The sequence below is a fragment of the Callithrix jacchus genome, chromosome 3 (genome assembly GCF_049354715.1).
Source record: "Callithrix jacchus isolate 240 chromosome 3, calJac240_pri, whole genome shotgun sequence".
Classification (NCBI taxonomy): domain Eukaryota; kingdom Metazoa; phylum Chordata; class Mammalia; order Primates; family Cebidae; genus Callithrix; species Callithrix jacchus.
In genome coordinates this window covers 146,927,833-146,949,156 of record NC_133504.1, presented here as the reverse complement: position 1 = coordinate 146,949,156, position 21,324 = coordinate 146,927,833, and the positions used below count along the sequence as shown (strand labels likewise).

At 36.1% G+C, this 21,324-nt stretch overlaps 1 protein-coding gene across 32 annotated transcripts in view; it reads right to left on the bottom strand.

The window, feature by feature from the left end:
- Positions 1-10,649, bottom strand: part of COX7B2 (cytochrome c oxidase subunit 7B2) — a 130,537-nt gene extending 119,888 nt beyond the window's left edge. For 29 of the 32 annotated variants that reach the window (XR_008480240.2, XR_008480241.2, XR_013533130.1 and 26 more), the window contains exon 1: positions 10,567-10,649. The gene's annotated coding sequence lies outside the window, so the exon portion shown is untranslated. Of the gene's footprint in view, positions 1-7,610; positions 7,676-10,566 lie in introns of all 32 variants that reach the window. The other 3 variants (XM_054253380.2, XM_054253377.2, XM_035293763.3) reach the window with 2 other exon arrangements.
- Positions 10,650-21,324: the final 10,675 nt, after the last annotated feature.

The window sequence follows — 21,324 nt, the reverse complement described above, 5'->3', positions numbered from 1 at the left end:
GTGCTTTACACCAATGAGAGAGAGACAGTGAGTCACGAGCTAAATAGTTGGCCTTCCATGAGAAAGTGTAGATTCTGCTCTGTAGGTCTTCAGGCTCATGATAGACTCTATCCAATTTAAATTTCATCCAGAAATTCATTTCGTAAACAAAATAAATAAATGCAAAATTAATTTCCATTTTAATGATTATTTCTGAAACAATTACACAGACATTTTGACATCCTATAATACTAAGTATTGAAATACCTTAGCTTGGCGACAATGAATACATTTTAAACAACCCTGCTAACTCCATTTTGCCCACCCTGAGCTGTGTTGCCCACCCTGCTCTATGTAGGGCATTCTGTTCTGAGAGCTTGTGGTCTGAGACATCTGGCATCTTTGTAAACCAGTTTTCCGAGAAACAGGGCCCACTGGCCTATACATCCTGTACTTGGAACCGTGCAACTGCTTATCCAACATCCTGAGTAAAAAACAACTTTAAGTAGAACTTTTTTGTTAGGCACCGCCCCCTTCCTCTAACCTGCTCCTTCTGCTTCTGTAATAATCTGCTTACTGCCCCCTGACCCTAAACTGGTATAAAAATGTTGACTGCCCTTTGTTCGTGGCCCAGAGGTTTGAGCTCTAGCTGACTCAGATGCCGGCATTAAAAGTGAACTCTCAACAAACTCAGAGCGTGGCGCTTCTGTTTAATCTAGCTCGGGTATAACAGTATAATAATTATTATAAAAGCTATTATTTGTAGAGTGCTTGCTATGTTCCAGGTATAGTGTTAACAGTTTTATCAAGTGCAAATGACAAAAAGTCATGTAATGGATATATGGAGAAATAGAACATCCCTAGATTTCTCAGTGTTCCTATAAAAAGCCCAAGCCTCCTTCAACATGGAAATATATTCACTATATAGTCAGAGAATCTTTTATTTCATTTCTCATAAAAACATATTCACAAACCACAGGATTAAATCTGTAGCATTTTGTTTCCCTCATGATGGAGCTAACTGTTCTGATCCAAAATTAAACTTAGCACTCCCAAAGTCAAAAGGTTATATACTGGGATAGTTACTTAAATACTGGGTAGAAGCACTGAGGAGAAAATTCCTAGATATTTATATTTTAAGGAAGAATGAGACCCATGGCTTGGAGACATCTCTAGGTCTCTGCCACACAGGGCTATCTGGCTCGTGGGGAGATTTTTATTTACATACCAAAGTGCTGGAGTTAGGAATCAGGCCCATTATGTTTCCAAGGATACCCTTACAGAAAGAGAGGTGGGCAGATGCCTGCTTGCCCTTAAATAAGCAGAGAAAATCTGTTTTTTCTTGTTCTAACATGGGTAGTTTGGCTTCTTGAGCAGAACTAAAGAAGTTCTTCAAAACCAACGAGAATAAAGACACAACATACCAGAATCACTGGGACACATTTAAAGCAGTCTCTAGAGGAAAATATATAGCAATAAGTGGCCACATGAGAAGAATGGAGTGATCCAAAATTGACACCCTATCGTCAAAATTGAAAGAGCTAGAGGAGCAAGATCAAGAAAACTCAAAGCCTAGCAGAAGACAAGAAATAACTAAGATCAGAGAAGAACTGAAGGAGATAGAGACACGAAAAATCCTTCAAAAAATCAATAAATCCAAGAGCTGGTTTTTTGAAAAGATCAACAAAATAAACCACTAGGCAGACTGATAAAAAAGAAAAGAGAGAACAACCAAATAGATGCAATAAAAAATGATAAAGGGGAAATCACCACAGATTCCACAGATATTCAAACCATCATCAGAGAATATTACAAACAACTCTATGCACATAAACTAGTAAACCTGGAAGAAATGGATAAATTCCTGGACACTTGTGTCCTCCCAAGCCTAAACCAGGAGGAAGCTGAAACTATGAATAGACCAATAACAAGGTCTGAAGTTGAGGCAGTAATTAAGAGCCTACCACACAAAAAAAGCCCAGGTCCAGATAGGTTCACAGCCGAATTCTACCAGACACACAAAGAGGAGCTGGTACCATTCCTTCTGAAACTATTCCAAATAATCCAAAAAGAGGGAATCCTTCCCAAAACATTTTACGAGACCAACATCACTCTGATACCAAAACCCGGCAGAGACTCAGCAAGAAAAGAAAACTTCAGGCCAATACCCATGATGAACATAGATGCAAAAACCTTCAATAAAATACTGGCAAGCTGATTGCAACAGCACATCAAAAGCTCATCCATCATGATCAAGTAGGATTCATCCCGGGGATGCAAGGCTGGTTCAACATACACAAGTCTATAAACGTAATTCACCACATAAACAGAACCAAAAACAAAAACCACATGATTATCTCAATTGATGCAGAGAAGGCCTTTGACAAAATTCAACAGCCCTTTATGCTAAAAACCCTCAATAAACTCGGTATTGATGGAAAGTATCTCAAAATAATAAAAGCTATTTATGACAAACCAAGAGCCAATATCATACTGAATGGGCAAAAACTGGAAGCATTCCCTTTAAAATCTGGCCCTAGACAAGGATGCCCTCTCTCACCACTCTTATTTATTATAGTACTGGAAGTTCAAGCCAGAGAAATCAGGCAAGAAAAAGAAATAAAGGATATTCAAATAGGACAGGAGGAAGCCAAATTGTCTCTATTTGCAGACGACATGATAGTATATCTAGAAGACCCCATCGTCTCAGCCCAAAAGCTCCTGAAACTGATAAGCAACTTCACCAAAGTCTCAGGATACAAAATCAATGTGCAAAAATCACAAGCATTCCTATACACCAATAACAGACTTAAAGAAAGCCAAATCAAGAACTAACTGCCATTCACAATTGCTACAAAGAAAATAAAATACGTAGGAATACAACTAACAAGGAACATAAGGGACCTCTTCAAGGAAAACTACAAACCACTGCTCAATGAAATAAGAGAGGTCACAAACAGATGGAGAAACATTCCATGTTCATGTTTAGGAAGAAATATTGTGAAAATGACCATACTGCCCAATGTAATTTACAGACTCAATGCTATCCCCATCAAGCTACCATTGACTTTCTTCACAGAACTGGAAAAACCCACCTTGAACTTCATATGGAACCAAAAGAGAGCCCGCATAGCCAAGTCAATTCTAAGCAAAAAGAACACAGTGAAAGGCATCACACTACCGGACTTCAAACCATACTATAAGGCTACAGTAATCAAAACAGCATGGTACTGGTACCAAAACAGAGATATAGACCAATGGAACAGAACAGAGGCATCGGAGGCAACACAACATATCTACAACCATACAATCTTTGATAAACCTGAAAAAAGCAATGGGGAAAGGATTCCCTGTTTAATAAATGATGTTGGGAAAACTGGCTAGCCATGTGCAGAAAGCAGAAACTGGACCCCTTCCTGACACCTTACACTAAAATTAACTCCAGATGGATTAAAGACTTAAACATAAGACCTGACACCATAAAAACCCTAGAAGGAAATCTAGGCAAAACCATTCAGGACATAGGAGTAGGCAAGGACTTCATGACCAAAACACCAAAATCATTGGTAACAAAAGCCAAAATACACAAATGGGACCTAATCAAACTCCACAGCTTTTGCATGACAAAAGAAACAGTCACTAGAGTGAATTAGCAACCAACAGAATGAGAAAACATTTTTGCAGTTTACCCATCTGACAAAGGGCTGATATCCAGAATTTACAAAGAACTCAAACAGATTTACAAGAAAAAACAAACAAGCCCATTCAAAAATGGGCAAAGGATATGAACAGACACTTTACGAAAGAAGACATATATGAGGCCAACAAACATATGAAAAAATGCTCATCATCACTGGTCATTAGAGAGATGCAAATCAAAACTACATTGAGATACCATCTCATGCCAGTTAGAATGGTGATCATTAAGAAATCTGGAGACAACTGATGCTGGAGAGGATGTGGAGAAATAGGAACACTTTTACACTGCTGGTGGAAGTGTAAATTAGTTCAACCATTGTGGAAGACAGTGTGGTGATTCCTCAAGGACCTATAAATAGAAATTCCCTTTGACCCAGCAATCCCATTAGTGGGTATATATCCAAAGGACTATAAATCGTTCTACTATAAGGACACATGCACACGAATGTTCATTGCAGCACTGTTTACAATAGCAAAGACCTGGAACCAAACCAAATGCCCATCGATGATAGACTGGACTGGAAAAACGTAGCACATATACACCATGGAATATTATGCAGCAATCAAAAATGATGAGTTTGTGTCCTTTGTAGGGTCATGGATGAACCTGGAGAACATCATTCTCAGCAAACTGACACAAGAACAGAAAATGAAATACCACATATTCTCACTCATAGGTGGGTGATGAACAATGATAACACATGGACACAGGGAAGGGAGCACTACACACTGGGGTCTATTGGGGGGAATAGGGGAGGGCCAGGGGGGATCTGGGGAGGGATAGCATGGGAAGAAATGCCAGATGTGGGTGAAGGGAAGGAAGGCAGCAAAGCACACTGCCACATGTATACCTATGCAACTATGTAGCATGTTCTGCACATGTACCCCAAAACCTAAAATGCAATAAAAAAAATAAAAAAGATTTTGAACCCAGAAATATCCAAAGTAGGTCAAAACTACATTAAATTAAATCTGTAGTCATTCTACAGCCTGGCCATTATGGAAAGACCTCATCCCTACTAAAAATACAGAAATTAGCCAGGTGTGGTGGTGCATGCCGCTAATTCCAGCTAATCAGGAGTCTGAGGCACAAGAATCACTTGAACTTTGAACTGGAGAGTCAGAGGTTGCAGTGGGCTCAGATCACACCACTGCACTCCGGGATGCGTGACAGATGGAGACGCTGTCTCAAAAAAAATAAATAAAAAGCTGTAGTCATTCTCTATCTAAAGCTGAAAACTGATTTCTATTCTACATCTTGCTGAAAATATGACAAGTATATATCTAACATAACACATCAGGGGTCCAATGAGGTCAAACAACTTAAGAAATACCGAGAATACAATTCTAACATTATAGAGATGTGCCAAATTTGAAAATAAGCCCTTTCAATTATTAAATTCCCAAGAATAAATTTAAGTCCAAAAATTGAATCATCTTGGAAATTCAAATGAAAAACCATTAATACTCAAAGGAATTATAGTCTATAATCAAATTTTCATAACCTTATGAGCTACACCTTGGAAATGTTCAAATCAGAATGCTTAGGCAAAAGTCAATAAAACATCATGATGAATTTCTTCTGCCACCTCTCAGAGGCATTCTTAATACCTGGAATGGGCGTATAGTCATGCCACATAGTATTTCAGTCAATGATGGGGCTGTACTATAATATTAAAGTGGAGCTGAAAATTCATGTCACCTAGTAACATTGTAGTACCTGCAACATTGTAGCACAATTACTTAATTTTTAAATAAATTTAGTGTAGCCTAAGTTTCAGGGTTTATGAAGTGAACAGTAGCATATCGTAATATCCTAGGCCTTCACATTCACTCATTACTCACACTCACTGCCTTACCCAGAACAACTTTTAGTCCTGTAGACTCCTCATTGTATCACTTTTCATCTCATACAGTATTTTTGCTGTTCCTTTGCTATGTTTATACATGTTTAACTACACAAATACTGGCCATTGTGTTACAAGGACCTTCAGTACTCAGTAAAATAACATGTACAGGTCAGTAGACTAGAAGCGATCAGCTATACCATATACCCTATGTGTGTGGTAAGCTATACAATATAGGTTTGTGTAAGTACACTCTATGATGTTTGTAAACGATGAAATCACCTAATGATGCATTTTTCAGAACATATATCTTTGTTCAGCAATACATGACTGTGGTTCCTCCATGGATTCAGAAATTATGTCACATCGAGACAAATTTTTCCTAGCTACATTTAAAGGGCTCAAAAAATAATCATCTGCAAAAAGATGAGCTGTATCTCCACCATATTCCTATGACCCCTGAAAAACTAAAACTGAATCAGATTTAAATGTATAAAGAAAAGGAAATATGAAACCATGAAGTACTAAATGAAAACACACAAATTGATTATATCTGAGTGAAAAAGATATTTTAAATGACTAAACCCCATTACATTAAGAAGGAAATACTGATAAATTGTACTGCATTAAAAGAAAAACCAGGGTCAAAAGGCAAATGACACACTTCAGAAAAAATATTTGGAACTCACATCATAGGCAAAAGATCCATCATGTAAAAAAAGCAGCTAGAATTCAAATGGAGATAACACTAATAACCTCCTAAAAATTGTCAAAGAACATGAGAATCACTTCACAGAAAAATAACAAACCTGCACAATCTGCACATGTACTCCAGAACTTAAAGTATAATAAATAATTTTTTAAACTAAATCATATAGCCAATAACCAGCGGGATCTTAAGGAAAATCTGGCTTGTTTTCTTAAGCAGAATTTGGAATCATTTATTCACAGTAATAAACCAGAAAATAAAAGTTAAAAAAAGAAACGGCCCTTAAAGAAATGCAAAGATATAAAACTCATTCATATATCCTTATTAAATAAAAACTACAAATTAAAACAACACTGAGATAATATTTTTCACTTATCAGATTGTCAAAATCCAAATTTTCATAATACTCTAAACAGATCTCACACCATAAGCAGAATGCAAAATGGTACGACACGTATAGGGAGAAATTTATCATACACAACATTACACATGCACTTTTCTTTTGATCCAGCAATTCTATGTTTAGGAATTTATACATGCAAGCATCCATTAACAGGAAACTGTTTATGATACATTCACATCACAAAATATTAATTTGATGCAACAAGAAAAAGTTTTCCACATACTGAAAATATGCTGTTGACTAAAAAAAATGAGGTACAGAGCAGTGTGTAAAATTTGCAATCTTTTGTAGAGAAAAGGAAACATAAATATAGATTCATATTTGTATGTGTTTGCATTTTAAAAGACAGCACATTAAGTATACATAATATGGTAGAATCTACTAAATGCATTACCTACCTACTTATGACTCTAAGGTCTTAGGTCTGTTTCTGCCACTTCCAAATTAAAATCTTTTTGAGCCTATTTTTTAAATGGGAAGTATAGGAATTCTTACCTCAGAGAGTTGATACAAGATATAAATGAGTTAGTATTTGCAAAGTACATAGGACTGTATTTGGACACTTAACTATTATACAAGTTTATTTTTTCTTAAAAAAAGTAACAAACAACTAAATAAATAGAACCGCAGGCATGGGTAAACATATGAATAAGATTTGTTAAATTTACTTTTTTCCATCTGTTTTAACTTTACAAATGTATGGTTTATAAACAATAATAAAAGAATACATATACTCAAAAAAACCTGTCCCATACCTATGAAATTTAAACACAGCCACACTCCAAAACCCTACAGCAGTTATCCCGAAGCACACTGTGTTCTTAGAAAACAGAGCTGAATGTCTTCCAGAGGAAGAAGGGGACATGAAAATATTCTTGGTTGCGGCCTCATCAGAATGCTTGTCATTTACATAACACATAATCCTGAAAACTCCTATCAATAAGATAATATTAACATTAAGGATTCATCCTACCTGGGAGTAAATGCACTCAGCATACTGTTGCTTCTCTCAGAAAATGATGTTTGAGACATTCCTGCCTTCCAGAAAAGTTAAAAAAATTTGCAATCAAGATTACTAGGTGTTTTGTTTTGTTTTGTTTTGTTTGTTTGTTTGTTTCTGGAGTCTCACACTGTTGCTCCGGCTGGAGTGCAATAGCATGATCTTGGTTCACTGCAACCTCCACCTCCTGGATTCAAGCAGTTCTCCTGCCTCAGCCTCCCAAGTAGCTGGGACTACAGGCACCCACCACCATGCCCGGCTAATTTTTTTTTTTTTTTTCAATAGAGATGGGGGTTTCACTATTCTGGCCAGGCTTGTCTTGAGCTCCTGACCTTCTGATCTGCCTGCCTTGGCATCCCAAAGTGCTGGGATTACAGGTGTGAGCCGCTGCGCCCGGCTCCCAGGTTTTAATTCAGTACAAAATTTTTCCTCTATAATCTGTTTTTAAAACATCATTTTCATTCCTTCTCTGAGCCCTCAGTTCCTGCCACTTTGGTGCATCGGAAAGGGGACTCTAACTTACAATCCAGAGCCCACTATCTGATAAGCATATATTTCAGTCATATATTACAGTAGCTATTTCCACTGTTTCTCCTTATGGAATTGATAAGTTGGTGACCTGCCTCTTAGGGAGGGTTTCTCTCTGTTCCTATTTATTTCAGCTGGACAATCACTCTCAGCAGATTCCTGAACTGAAGCTTCAATTGACGATTCTGAAGCCTGTGCCTCCAGGAACTAACAGTTTCTTCTCCATGTGCTCCTTTAGGCATTGTCTTTCATCATAAAATTGTACAGACCTTAAATAGCATTTTTTCTGCTACATATTTTTCTGCAACAATGAAACACACCTCTAATTTTTATTTTCTTCTGTCCTTATATCTTTCAGAAAGTTTTAGCTGTTCTTAGCTATGAAATCAACTTAAGAAGTTGAGTTTCTAACTGCTTAACCTACTTATTAATTTGGTCTCTTCTCCAACACATACAGCATTAATGCTATTTGCTGGAAATGAATGCTTGACTACCTTATTTTTTCTAGGGATTAGCTTTTTTCTAACATACTCCTCTAGTTCATAAGTTCCAGAATCTTATTCTCTATCAATAACAATGAAATCACTCAATTTTGAATTTACTAAAAGTATACTGTTCAAACACACATTTTGACTTCTTCCTCCCTGAGACAAATAATTCCATGCAGGAACTCTTCTCTCATCAGACCAACATCTAGTCTATCTCGGCTTGAATTTACCCTCCCATCTGGCTCCTTCCAATATACCCCTCTTGCTTGAGCCTTGTCTTGAATCCTAATTTTTAGTTGCAGTCCTTCAAGGCACAAAATATACCAATATTCAAAATCTACAATGGCTATATTACCTTGAAAATCACCTAATGATACTTCGTGAGTTCAACAGATTTTCCTAGCCTTGGTTCTAACTGCCTTTAACGTCATCCCTGAACTGTGACTTCTTAATAATTTCCTATTTCTTGACTCTCTTTGAAGGTGTCATTCCATTTGAGATCTTGCCTCTTTCTCTTTTTGAATAATTTGAGACTTGGGTCCTTATCTTAATCTAGTAACTACTAAACATCTCTTCTTTTACCAATCGTATGATAAACAACATTTAGATCCTCTGGAATCTCTATTTCCCTCTTATAGATGTCTACTTAAACTTCAATCTCATTTTCTACTTCATTTTTCTTAAGCTGGTGTCCTGATTTCCCAAATTTTCACCTAAAAACCTTTTTCTCCAACTCTAATTTATTTTATTCTTGCTTCCATTTTTCCACTGCTCTCTATTAACAATGAAGCATAAATTTTGAACTACTCTAGCACCTAAAAATCCTAAGCAAAAATGATTTTTAGAACCAGATGTTACAATCATGAGACTTTTAAACGTTTTCTCAGTCACTGCTTTTTTAACAATTGTATTGAATGGTTTCTCATCCTCAATTTATGAAGAAGGTATATGCTGTTTACAGGAAGGGTTCCTATTCCCTTTTAATTTAATATCCATCTCCTAACTTGATATCCATATGCATATCTTGTGGGTAGAGTCACAGTGTGAACCTCAAAAATCAAATGTTATGACCTGAGTACATACAATTGTCAAATTCAAAGCCACTCTGAGATCAAAAAATAGAAACAACTTTTAAATCTATAGGCCAAGTCACAGAACTCCAAGATCTGTCACTCTAAACTTCCCTCTCTCCTTTCTGAAGAGGAATCAAAACAACATAAAAGATCAGAATTTGAGCAGACTTTCTATGCCCCTATGTACGCCTGGCACTAAACATTTCCCACAAATACCACTGGCCATACTAGAAACACTTTAAGACCTATAAGGCTCATACACAGAAAGACCAAGTCAAACCCTTCTTTCAGTCAAAGCTACTTAGGAAAAACTGTGTCTACAGATTTCAAAGCCAAGCAGCAATAATCACTTGACCAAGATCCGTTTAGTAGGGATGCCTCACCACTCCTGGTCAGATTTTGTTTGCTGAGTCCCTCAAAGCTTGTTGGCTTTTGCAAGTTTTGCAAACTTGCTTATATAAAAATGGTCACTCTCCTGTGGGCAAAATTGCCACTGCAGCTGAACCTATGTGATCACTGCCTAGACCACCAATTCTGCCAGGGTGTAACATTTCCCACTTTAGCCATGCCAGAAGGTAAAACTACACAAATCACTCTGCAACATGGAATTCATCTCCTTTTCATGTTCTTTTTACTCCCATCCTATGTCCTAGATGTCGGAGTGAGAGGAAGGTCCAAAATGTAATGTCTTTCCATTCCCTCGGGGAGAAATGAAACAAAAGAAGTGGCCCCCAAAAAAATCCCAAAATATTTCCTGATAAGTGTTAGAACAACAAATGAAGACCATGGCTTGTAATTTTCAGCTTACTGATACTGAACCCCAGAATTAGACAAACTTACCAAGGATATCACAGGTAACAGCCAAAAGATGGCGCAGAGGCAAATTCCGAGTCTTTCCGTTTTACTGCCTGGAGGGGTTGGGTAAAATGTCATTTCCTGTGAGCAGTTTCCGCCTCAGGCAAAAGGAAGAGGCTGTCACATGCAGGACTGCATGTACCAAACTGACCAATCAGATAAATGATTGCTATCTCCACAGCAGGAACTAAGAAGACAGACGTTAAGAGTGTTCTTCTAATATAAGTCCCTCTGTAATGAAGGAAACAAAAGAATTGAGTCAGGTGTTTCCACCTACAATGCTATTTATGATGACCATATAATATTTTGTCCAGGCCGGCCGTGGAGACTTACACTTGTAATCCCAGAACTTCGGTGGGCAGAGGTGGGCGGATCGCCTGAGCTTGGGAGTTTGAGACTAGCCTGATCAACATGGAGAAACCCCGCCTCTACTAAAAATATAAAAAATTAGCCCGGCGTGGTGGTGCATGCCTATAATCCCAGCTACACCAGAGTCTGAAGCAGGAGAATCACTTGAATGTGGGAGGCAGAGGTTGTGGTGAGCTGGGATCGTGCCATTGCACTCCAGCCTGGGCAACAAAAGCAAAACTCCAACTAAAAGAAAAAAAAAATGTCCAAACTGAGATCCTTAAAAGTGAAAGGAGGCCGGGTGCGTGGCTCAAGTCTGTAATCCCAGCACTTTGGGAGACCGAGGCGGGTGGATCATGAGGTCAAGAGATCGAAACCATCCTGGTCAACATGGTGAAACCCCGTCTTTACTAGAAATACAAAAAATCAGCTGGGCATGGTGGCGTGTGCCTGTAATCCCAGCTACTCAGGAGGCTGAGACAGGAGAATTGCCTGAACCCAGGAGGCGGAGGTTGCGGTGAACCGAGATTGCACCATGGCACTCCAGCCTGGGTAACGAGCGAAACTTCATCTCAAAAAAAAAAGCGAAAGGAGGCAATGTAATAAATTACAATATGTTTTCTTAATTTTTGAGATTTTGAGACTTTATATTGGTGGACCAATAAAATGTAATTCAAAATTCATTTTGGAAAGTAGTTCTAGAAATTAAAATGATATAACTGTATACTAAAGCTAAAGCTTTTTTATTTTTAATAAGATTGCACCACTGCACTCTAGCCTGGGCAACAGAGTGAGACTCTGTCTCAAAAAAAAAAAAAAAAAAAAAGCGTATCTAACATAGCTGAATACTGACTATGGCAAAGAAATTGGAGGGAGAGGAATGTAGCCAGAAAACAGCAGAAAAAACCTGGAACCCTCAAGTTTGGCCTCTACTGGAAGAATCTCACCACCCTCACCTCACACACCCTCAGCTGTGAAAGCCGGCCCCAGTCCTGTATTTTTCTCCTCTGTCTCCTTCTAACTTTGAGGCCCAATGAGTCGTCAGCCGACCTTTCAGAAAACACTTGCACTTGTCTCACCTTGATGCAAAACTTGAGGCAAAAAGATAAAACGTTTTAAAGCCTGTATTGATAAGACAAACATTAAAAATATCATAAAATGATCATTCTTGCTGTATGCTGATGTATTTTAATTAGTGTTTTGGACTATAAAACAGGGTCATTAGTATTTTCTGAAAAATATATTTTAATATTATATTATTGCTTGTAAACTTTTAAATCGCCTACAGTCTTCTCAAATACATACTTTATGAGTGATATATGTAAAATTTTGGCATCTTCACTTAACTCTTCACCATGTGTTATAGTATTTTAAATTGATAAAATAAGCTTACTGAAATCCTGCTAAACAGAAAATATCCTTTATATTTTTTTCAGATTAAAATTTTTTCAGCCCAAATATTTTTGCAAGTACATTCTTTTTGCCTCTATTAAGAGAAACTTTCTTGAGCAAATATTTGTGTGAGATAAATTTCATTAATATTTTTTGTTATTTATGATTCTTTCAAAGGTTTTGTAAATTTACAACCTGCAAATTGAAAAGCCTTTTAAATGTTATGTCTCTAAAAATGTGAGTTTATATTACTTACAGTAGAAGGCCAAGAAAAAAATTTGTATAAATTTAAAATATTCCAAAGCACAGTTATAGAATTTGAAAGTTAAATATTATATAAGATTTAAGATCCAATTAAATTTGTTCATAACATCTCTTAATTTTGAATGGGTATTTTAAATACTTTCCTGTGTCATGTGCTTTGTTTTTAACAACTGCAATCTGCTACATTTTTAAAACCTGTATTTTATTGGCACAACAATTGAATTCTTTGAAAATTTTCAGATGATTTTAACACAATGCAACAAATTTTTCTGTTATAAAAAGTGTACTATTTTTGTAGATCATTTAACTTTATTTACAAAGTTTTATTTTTGTTTCTTTGAGACAGAGTTTTGCTCTTGTTTCCCAGGCTGGAGTGCAATGGTGCAATCTCGGCTTACGGCAATCTCCGGCTCCTGGGTTCAAGCCATTCTCCCGCCTCTGCCTCCCAAGTAGATGGGACTACAGGCATGTGCCACCATGCCTGGCTAATTTTTGCATTTTTTTAGTAGAGATGGGGTTTCACCATGTTGACCAGGATGATCTCAATCTCTTGACCTTGTGCTCCACCTGCCTCAGTCTCCCAAAGTGCTAGGATTATAGGCCTGAGCCGCCACGCCCAGCTACAAAGTTTTTTTTTTAAGGATCAAATATTTGTAGAATCCTGCTTGGAAACAACAAAGAAACAAAATGTGGTATTATGCTTGCATCTATCTTTTTTGTTTGTTTGTTTACTTTACTCAATTCCAGTTTTATCACAAAAAGTTTGATTCATCTAATTACTGCATATAATGCTATTTGTGAACTTTAACAATTACAGCTTATATTTCAACTGCAGTTTGGATGTATTAATTACGTACATACCCCAGCCCATTCTAATAATACAGCTGCCTCACAGATTTCTCAATTTAATACGAATATTTACTTTCTCCTATTACCTTGTGTTCTTCCCAATTTAAGTTGATATTCTACTGTAATAATTTATTTTAAATATTGCTTGAATGGAATAGAAAATCACATTCCCAGTAATAGTTGATGTTTTACTCTTTTGACAAATGAATTTCCAATGTTTTAATTTGACTGCATAAATAGTAAGTTTTAGTAAATAATAAGATATATATTTACAATATTGTTAGTTTTTCTAATTTTCCTGTGCCACTAGTGTCCCAGACCACCTTGCCTTATTAGTAAGTTTCCTTAATGATGTATTTAATAGAAAGATGGTTGTATTAGTCCATTTTAATGCTGCTGATAAAAACATACCCCAGACTGGATGATTCATAAAGGAAAGAGGTTTAATTGACTCACAGTTCCACATGGCCTCACAATCATGGTAGAAGATGAAGAAAGAGCAAAGGGATGTCTTATGTGGCAGCCAGCAAAAAGAAAATGAGAGCCAAGTGAAAGGGGTTGCCCTTATAAAATCATCAGATTTCATGAGACTTACTCACCACCAGGAGAACAGTATGGGTGAAACTGCCATACTACCCCATGATTAAATTATCTCCCACTGGATCCCTCCCACAACACATGGGAATTACAGGAACTACTATTAAAAATGAGATTTAGGTGGGGACACATAGCCAAACCTTACCACTGTGAGTAAGGTTTGGCCTGGAAAGGTCGGATAAACAGTGACAGGCTATTGCTGGTTGTCTGTCAGGTTTGTCCATGTGTTAAAATCATAATGCTGTTTACTGCACACATTTCACAGTTTTTAAAATGAGGTGATAGCAGAAGCTAGAAGTACAAAGTCAACATCCAACAAATCCACACTGACTTATTTTAATGCAAACATAAATACTAATTTTTCACCAAAAATAAAACATCTGGGATAAATATTGTATTGAACAAGATGCCAAGAAATATATTCTTTTGTGCAGGGTGTTTCTATGAGCCTGACACCTTCAGAACTCTGCAAATGAAGTACACAAACAAGTCTCCTATGGCAAGATCGTCTCTCACCTAACTTCTCTCAAAACACAAACTTCGTTTACTTTCCCATCTCCCACTCCCACCCAGGTCTTAATCTTAAAAGTAAGAAGAGGCACAATGTGTTACCTCTCCTTTTCACATAAGTCTCATCCGTCTCTGAAATATCAAACATCCCACCTTTGTTCTCAGTCTGGATCCCCTCATAAATCCAATTTGAGAGAGAGGAGTGATTGGAACTCTCTAAAGCAGATTTTGCCAACTGTCAGGTTAGTTCTTTTTTTCCTTTTTTTGTTATGCAATATAAGGAGAAATTAAACCAGAGAGCCAGGAGGAAAACAGAAAGTATGAAGAGATGAGTGGGCATGGCATGGGTCTCAGGAAAGCGTGTATAGAGACTTTTGGGCACAAGGATATGGAAGTAACTGTGGAACATGGGTGGAAAGATAAGAGATAAAAGGGTTTTTCAGAAGTGTTCATATGTGTTATTTGTACACACTTCAAGATGTTTGTAAATAAATTCCCTTTGAAATTGATTTTATCACCATGCTATTATTTTTTGATTACCATGCTGCAATTCTATGATTTCAATAAGATTAAAAAAGGAAACAAACAATGGAATTTAAAAAAAAAAACAATTCATAAATTAATGTCTTGATCAAGAAAGAATTCTAATCTAAAGTAGTTATGTAGCTATACTAGCACTTGTAAAATGTATTTTATCTGTAATATCAAAATGTATAGCCCAGCAGCCTGACCACATGACATTATGAAAGGGTCTATTTCATGCTTCTGGAAAGGTTTTGTTTTTTAAACTAATGGTTTGCAAGCTATTTGGCAGAAGTGACAGCTCTACTTAGATCATGTGATCTGCTTATTTACATAGACTAACTGTGAAATTTGCACCTCAAAATCTAGTTTCAAATTTGTCTATCTTCAATTTGCTGCTTAAGGGCTCAGTTACTGCCCAGTAGTAGATCTGGAGTTAATCAACTAATTAAATGAACAGTTAAGGGAATGGTGCAATATCATCAGGAAGGATATAGCTTCAGTGGCATAGCTTCAGTGACACAAGTCTCCTTGATTTATGAAGTTGTGCTGTTATTTTCAATAAAGGTTTAGAAGGAAGCCCCTTTACTCTCGTAATTCCTTTTACAAGAACCTGAATGACCTCTACTTTTAACACCCTGCCTAGAAAAACATCAAGGACCCAGTTCTCTCACAGTCTTGTTCATGTGTTATGAATGTAGAGATATGTGTCCTCTATGGGTTTCATTAAAGAATAAATGGTTCTTCCTCTAAATTCTCTTATCTGGATTAGTGTTTGACTATTAGGTAGTGACAGCATAAACAACAACATATCAAATAATACAGGTCAAAGGGAAACAGCTTGTGTTATTTGTCATAGGCTGCAATCAGGTACTAACTATAAGGCAAATTATTTGATGACACTTTTAATGTTTGCTTCAGTGTAGAGGATCTAGGGCCAAGGCATCTAAATTTCACAGTTTTCAACTGCCAAAAAAGGTGTGAAATGATGATATTCACTAAATAGACTATTCAATAATGTCAATATATGTAACAATGGCAGCTGGCCACAATTCTTTGACTCTCTTCCATGGAGAGGCAAGGCCTACGTCTTGAATTGGAGTGGACTCTGTGACTACTTTAACTAATAGAATATGGCAGAAGTAACAGTATGCTTGTTTATATGCTGGGCAGTAGTGAATTTGCTGTTTCCACTTCCTGTCACTTAGAATTCTTACTCTGGGGGAAACCAGCTGCCACATAAGAAGTCTGACTTCTGAGACTGCCATGCTATGAGAAAGCTCAATATAGCCACATAAAGAGAAAGATTCTCAAACAGCTACTGTTGTACTTCTCTCAGCCCAGGCATCAGGCCTGTGAGTTAGAAAAGCACTCCTACAACTCCATTTTTGGAAATACTTCACCACAACTGCATAAGAAATCCCCAGTGAGAATCACCTAGGTGAGCCTACAGAAAAGTGAATAAGAAAACCAAAAACAATCCTGTTTTTAACCAAATTTCAAGGAACTTTGTTAAGCAGCAATGGACAACTGGAATAATAATATTTATTAAGGACTGGGCACACTGGCTCATACTCATAACCCAGCAATTTGGAGGCCAAGGTGGACAGATCACCTGAGGTCAGGAGTTTGAGACCAGCCTGGCCAACATAGTAAAATCCCATCTCTACTAAAAATACAAAAATTAGCCAAGTGTGGTGGCACACACCTGTAGTCTCAGCTACTCAAGAAGCTGAGGCAGGAGAATTGCCTAACCCATAAGGCGGAGGTTGTAGTGAGTCAAGATCGCACCACTACATTCCATCCTGGGTGACAGAGCAAGAGTCGGTCTCAAAAAAAAAAAAAATTATTGAGCACTTAACTTCGTGCAAGACACTTTCTAAACACGTTCAACTTATTTATACATCAAAAACATGCTTGACTAATTACAATTATATGTAATTATGAGGTACACAGTGATGGTATGATTTATGTAAAAATAACTTGCAATACAAAAACGACACAGTAAACCACTACTGAGATAATTGAATTATCCTTATTTGACTGATGAGAAAGCTGAACAGCAGCAAGATTAAGTAACCTACGTAAGTCATGTACTGAAGTGGTATTTATGAATCTAGAGTAAGAACACCGCTATGCTAACCTACCTCCTGGTAGCAAGTGAGGCACTATATTGCCATCTTACATATTCAGAAGAAAGTCTCCAATTTACAGTAGTATATATCTATGTGTATGTGTGTGTTTGCCTAATAATTTTTGCCAATATTTAGGAAACTCATCAAATATATTTTCAGCTTCATTAAATCTGTTTGCAAGATTAATATCAACTATAAAGACACCATAATGAAAGATTAAATTCAAAAGTAAATACTCTTAATACAAAAATGCACTAATGTGTTCTCACTAAAATCACAATGCACCAATGTGTTCTCACTAAAATCACATAATATAAATTCACATAATTTTGAATCAGAAATTTGCAAACATGTTTAAATGCAAGTCACAATATCTAATATCTAATATTTAAATACTATGAATATGAGTCAATTACTTCTGTAGCTCCAGATTTTATTCTTTTCTCAAAAGAGGAAAACAAAGAAATACTATCTAAAGAAGAATTACTTGTATATTATTTCCCATCCATACTATATTACCAAATTATAGATATGTAGTCTTAAGAGTAACATTGAAAGATTGGAAGTAAAATAAAAAACAAAAATCACATGTATTGTAGTCTGCTCTTGGAGTGTTTATAACCAGGAAGAGTTAAAAATTACCAAAGAGGAAGGCATGTTTATATAAGGCTACAACAAATCATTTTAAAAATAGAAGTACTAAGTTTGCTTTTATACACTGTATATCCTCAGAATGTTTTTACTCTTACCCCACTTTTTTTTCCACAGCTTCATTTCTATGTTTAAATTATTTTTACCTACTATGATAAAGATCAATTTGTACTTTAAGGAAATCATTAAGGCATGAGGTAGAGAAATTACTGACTTTGTTTTGTGTTTATATCCATAACACCAGCAAACCTCAGTAAAAGTAGTTAGATCAGCAACAACAGTTTGAATGTGTCCCCAGTAATACCATAGTAAATGTCTATGCCTCTGTGCAAACAACTCAGAAATAAAAACAAGAATAAGTTTAAATACACATCACATTATGTTACTTGTAAAAGACTCCTCATACTGTCCTCTCCATTATTTAACCTATCTCCAAGGCCCAGGGTTAACTTCTAATTGTACACCATCTGAAAATTGATCTAGAAACATTGGAATAGCATCCCTATTTTGTATAGCATTTCATTTCATTCTACTCCTAGCCAACTTTAAAATCCACTGTGGAACCTCTTTCACAATGCTCCATACAACAGTTCCTAACTTTTCTCACCCTCTTGCCTCCTTGATACCATATTTTGCTTCCTGCTTTTACTGTAAGGAGTTTTACTCAGGTTAGCATGCCACATGCGATGCGCTAATATGTTCTCACTAAAATAAGGTTTTCATAGGACAACAATGTCATGTCAGTGTTTTACTGCTGAAGTCATTGGAACCAACTCTGTCCTACAATTACTTATCGGTACATATATTTCAAAACTATTTGTATTGTCTGTATAAGGAATGTTTCCTAAATAAAAGCACGATTGCTGTCAAAGAATTCCAAATTTAGTGAAGCACTAAAGCAGCAAACAAAACTTCTCAGCGGCTAGAAAGAGAAGAGAAAGGGTCTTCAATCATGATATAGATATGAAACTGATCCTTTTATTTTCTAAATTTATTCTCTTACCAAGTGGGGAGGGAAAGACAGTCAAAAACAGTAAAGTAATATTACTTCTCAAAAATATACCATTTTAAAACAGCTTTAAAATATGTACACCTGAGTCCCTCTTCAATTGCTCTAAACATCAGAATTATGATTATAGAACTATTATAGTATCTTTAGTTCAGAGCATTATAAATGATTGTTTTTGTTATAGTACACAATCACTCTGGAACTGTGTGAAGTGATTTGTCTAGCCAATTTCTTTTAAATAATTAATATTATATTATCAAAGACATTTAAAAAAATGAAAACTATTGTCATGCTGTAATAGATGAGTTCTGACATTAAAATATCAACACTTTATTGATAAAATATGCAAGATAACATTAATGAGGCTATTAGATTTTAACTACTCAACTAAATTTACAATTCAAATTAGCCAATAAACTAAACCTACAAATTGCTAAGTGCTATGCTGGGACCCTCATTTTGTCATCAGACTAATGAATATATTGATTTTTATTCTGTTAAACTTACAGGATATAACTGTGAACTTGTGATCAGGGAGAATTCAATTCATCCTTTATCCAAATATAATTGCTTTACAGATTAAAAAAAATGGTACCAAATAAACACAAAGTAGACACAGAGAAGATAGGAAAACACCAGAAATTAATTACATTAAAGAGAATCTAGAGGTGAACACAGCCAGCAGAATGACCAGTGCTGTGATTTACATGTTGTCAGCAGGACAAGAGCAAAAAAAAGGCAGTCCAAGTGAAGGATTTAGCTTGACAAGGCACTAAGGTATGTCCATGCAGGATATGCTCAGAGAATCTCATGCAGTCCAGGGTTACTAAGTCATAGAATAGGTGGAGCCAAGGATAAAGGTGACTTAGGATTGGATTGTGTTGGGCCCTAAATGTCATATTTTATTCCCCCAAAACCAAACACAGACTAAGGCAAATGTGAAATGAACAGAAACCCTGAGCATCATAGTATAGAATGGATGATTCTGGAAATACAAGATCAAGAAACCTGCAATAAGGCCATCACTTGAGCAGAAATGCAAAGAGTAATTGTCTAATGGAAAATAAATTAAAAATTGCTCAACCATTATGATGAATGCCAGCATTTTAGATCAGCTCTTTGAGAGATATATTTGAATAATTCAGTTAACACAGTCTCTAAAGGACATTTTCAATTCCATGTATGGTTTATTCTTAGAGTGGCCAGAAGGTATAATTCTATTTACAATGCAATCTTTTCCAAAATAAACAGCAATAGCTTCCCCCTACCCCCGGCATTTGCTTGTTGTGCTAAAAGAAGCATTAGACCTAGTCTTATTTATGAGTGAAAAATAGATCGTTCTCATTTATAGAGGAGTATTATTTATTATATGATACAGTGGTTAGAGAACTATGCACTTGAAAATACTCAGAAATATGCTCTCATCTTTTTCATTTTACATGCAGAAGAGAAGGGGATTTTTGTTCTCTTCTCTCTGTGGCCCTGTTAGAAACACTACAAACTATGAGGGAAGGCGTTTTGGCACCACACTGTATTACATTTATACCAACTGAAGAGTAGGCAAAATGCAGGAAACTGAAGTCATGGAAAAAATGGAAATGCTATCAGTATGTCAGAACAACATACCAATTGAGGTATATCCCTCTTAAGCATACACATATATCAATCTGTTCAGTTTTCAATGGATAAATATACACGGGACATCTAGACAATAATATTATTACACAAGCAGACATATGGGTCTTACTTAAAAAATGATGCCTCTGATTAGCATTTATCTTAATGCTAACGATACAAATTCATGAATCCATTTTCCTGGAATGCCGAGTTAATGAATGTTACCCTGAAGAGTTTCCAAAGGTGAACTTAATCCAAACCAATGTTAAATAGATGACGTTGTTTCACATTCTTCAGAACAAAATGAGAGGGATAGCATTTAACAATTCACCTGATGAATGCATATCTGACATCAGCAAAATATACTGGAATAACATAGCAGGAATTCATGTAATTTTTCTTGTAAAAGAGATTAATTCTCAGAATGCACAAAGGATAACAATGCAGATTAGGTAACACCATAAACAAGTACACAATTACTGAACCAGCCCAGAGTTTATTTCCATAATCAAGTTACCAGTATTGAGCTTCTGCTTCCAATTAATCAGAGAGAAAATTGACCTTGGACAACTAGACTTCTCCAGAAAATGAGCTATATAGAAATCATTCATCAAAGATTAAAACAAATGAAATTAGAATAATGTACACCATTGATTTAATCCTGCTTTAAAAGTTATCACACCTCCAAGTATTCCAATAATTTACTTATCCTACGTCTCTATTTATGCTTGTGTTTGTGGAAAAATTTCTTCCTTTAATTTTCACTCCCACCTTCTTCTATATTGACTATGATTCTATATTATCAACATTGAACATAAGAGGCAAACACTTTCTGAATAGTATTCAGCT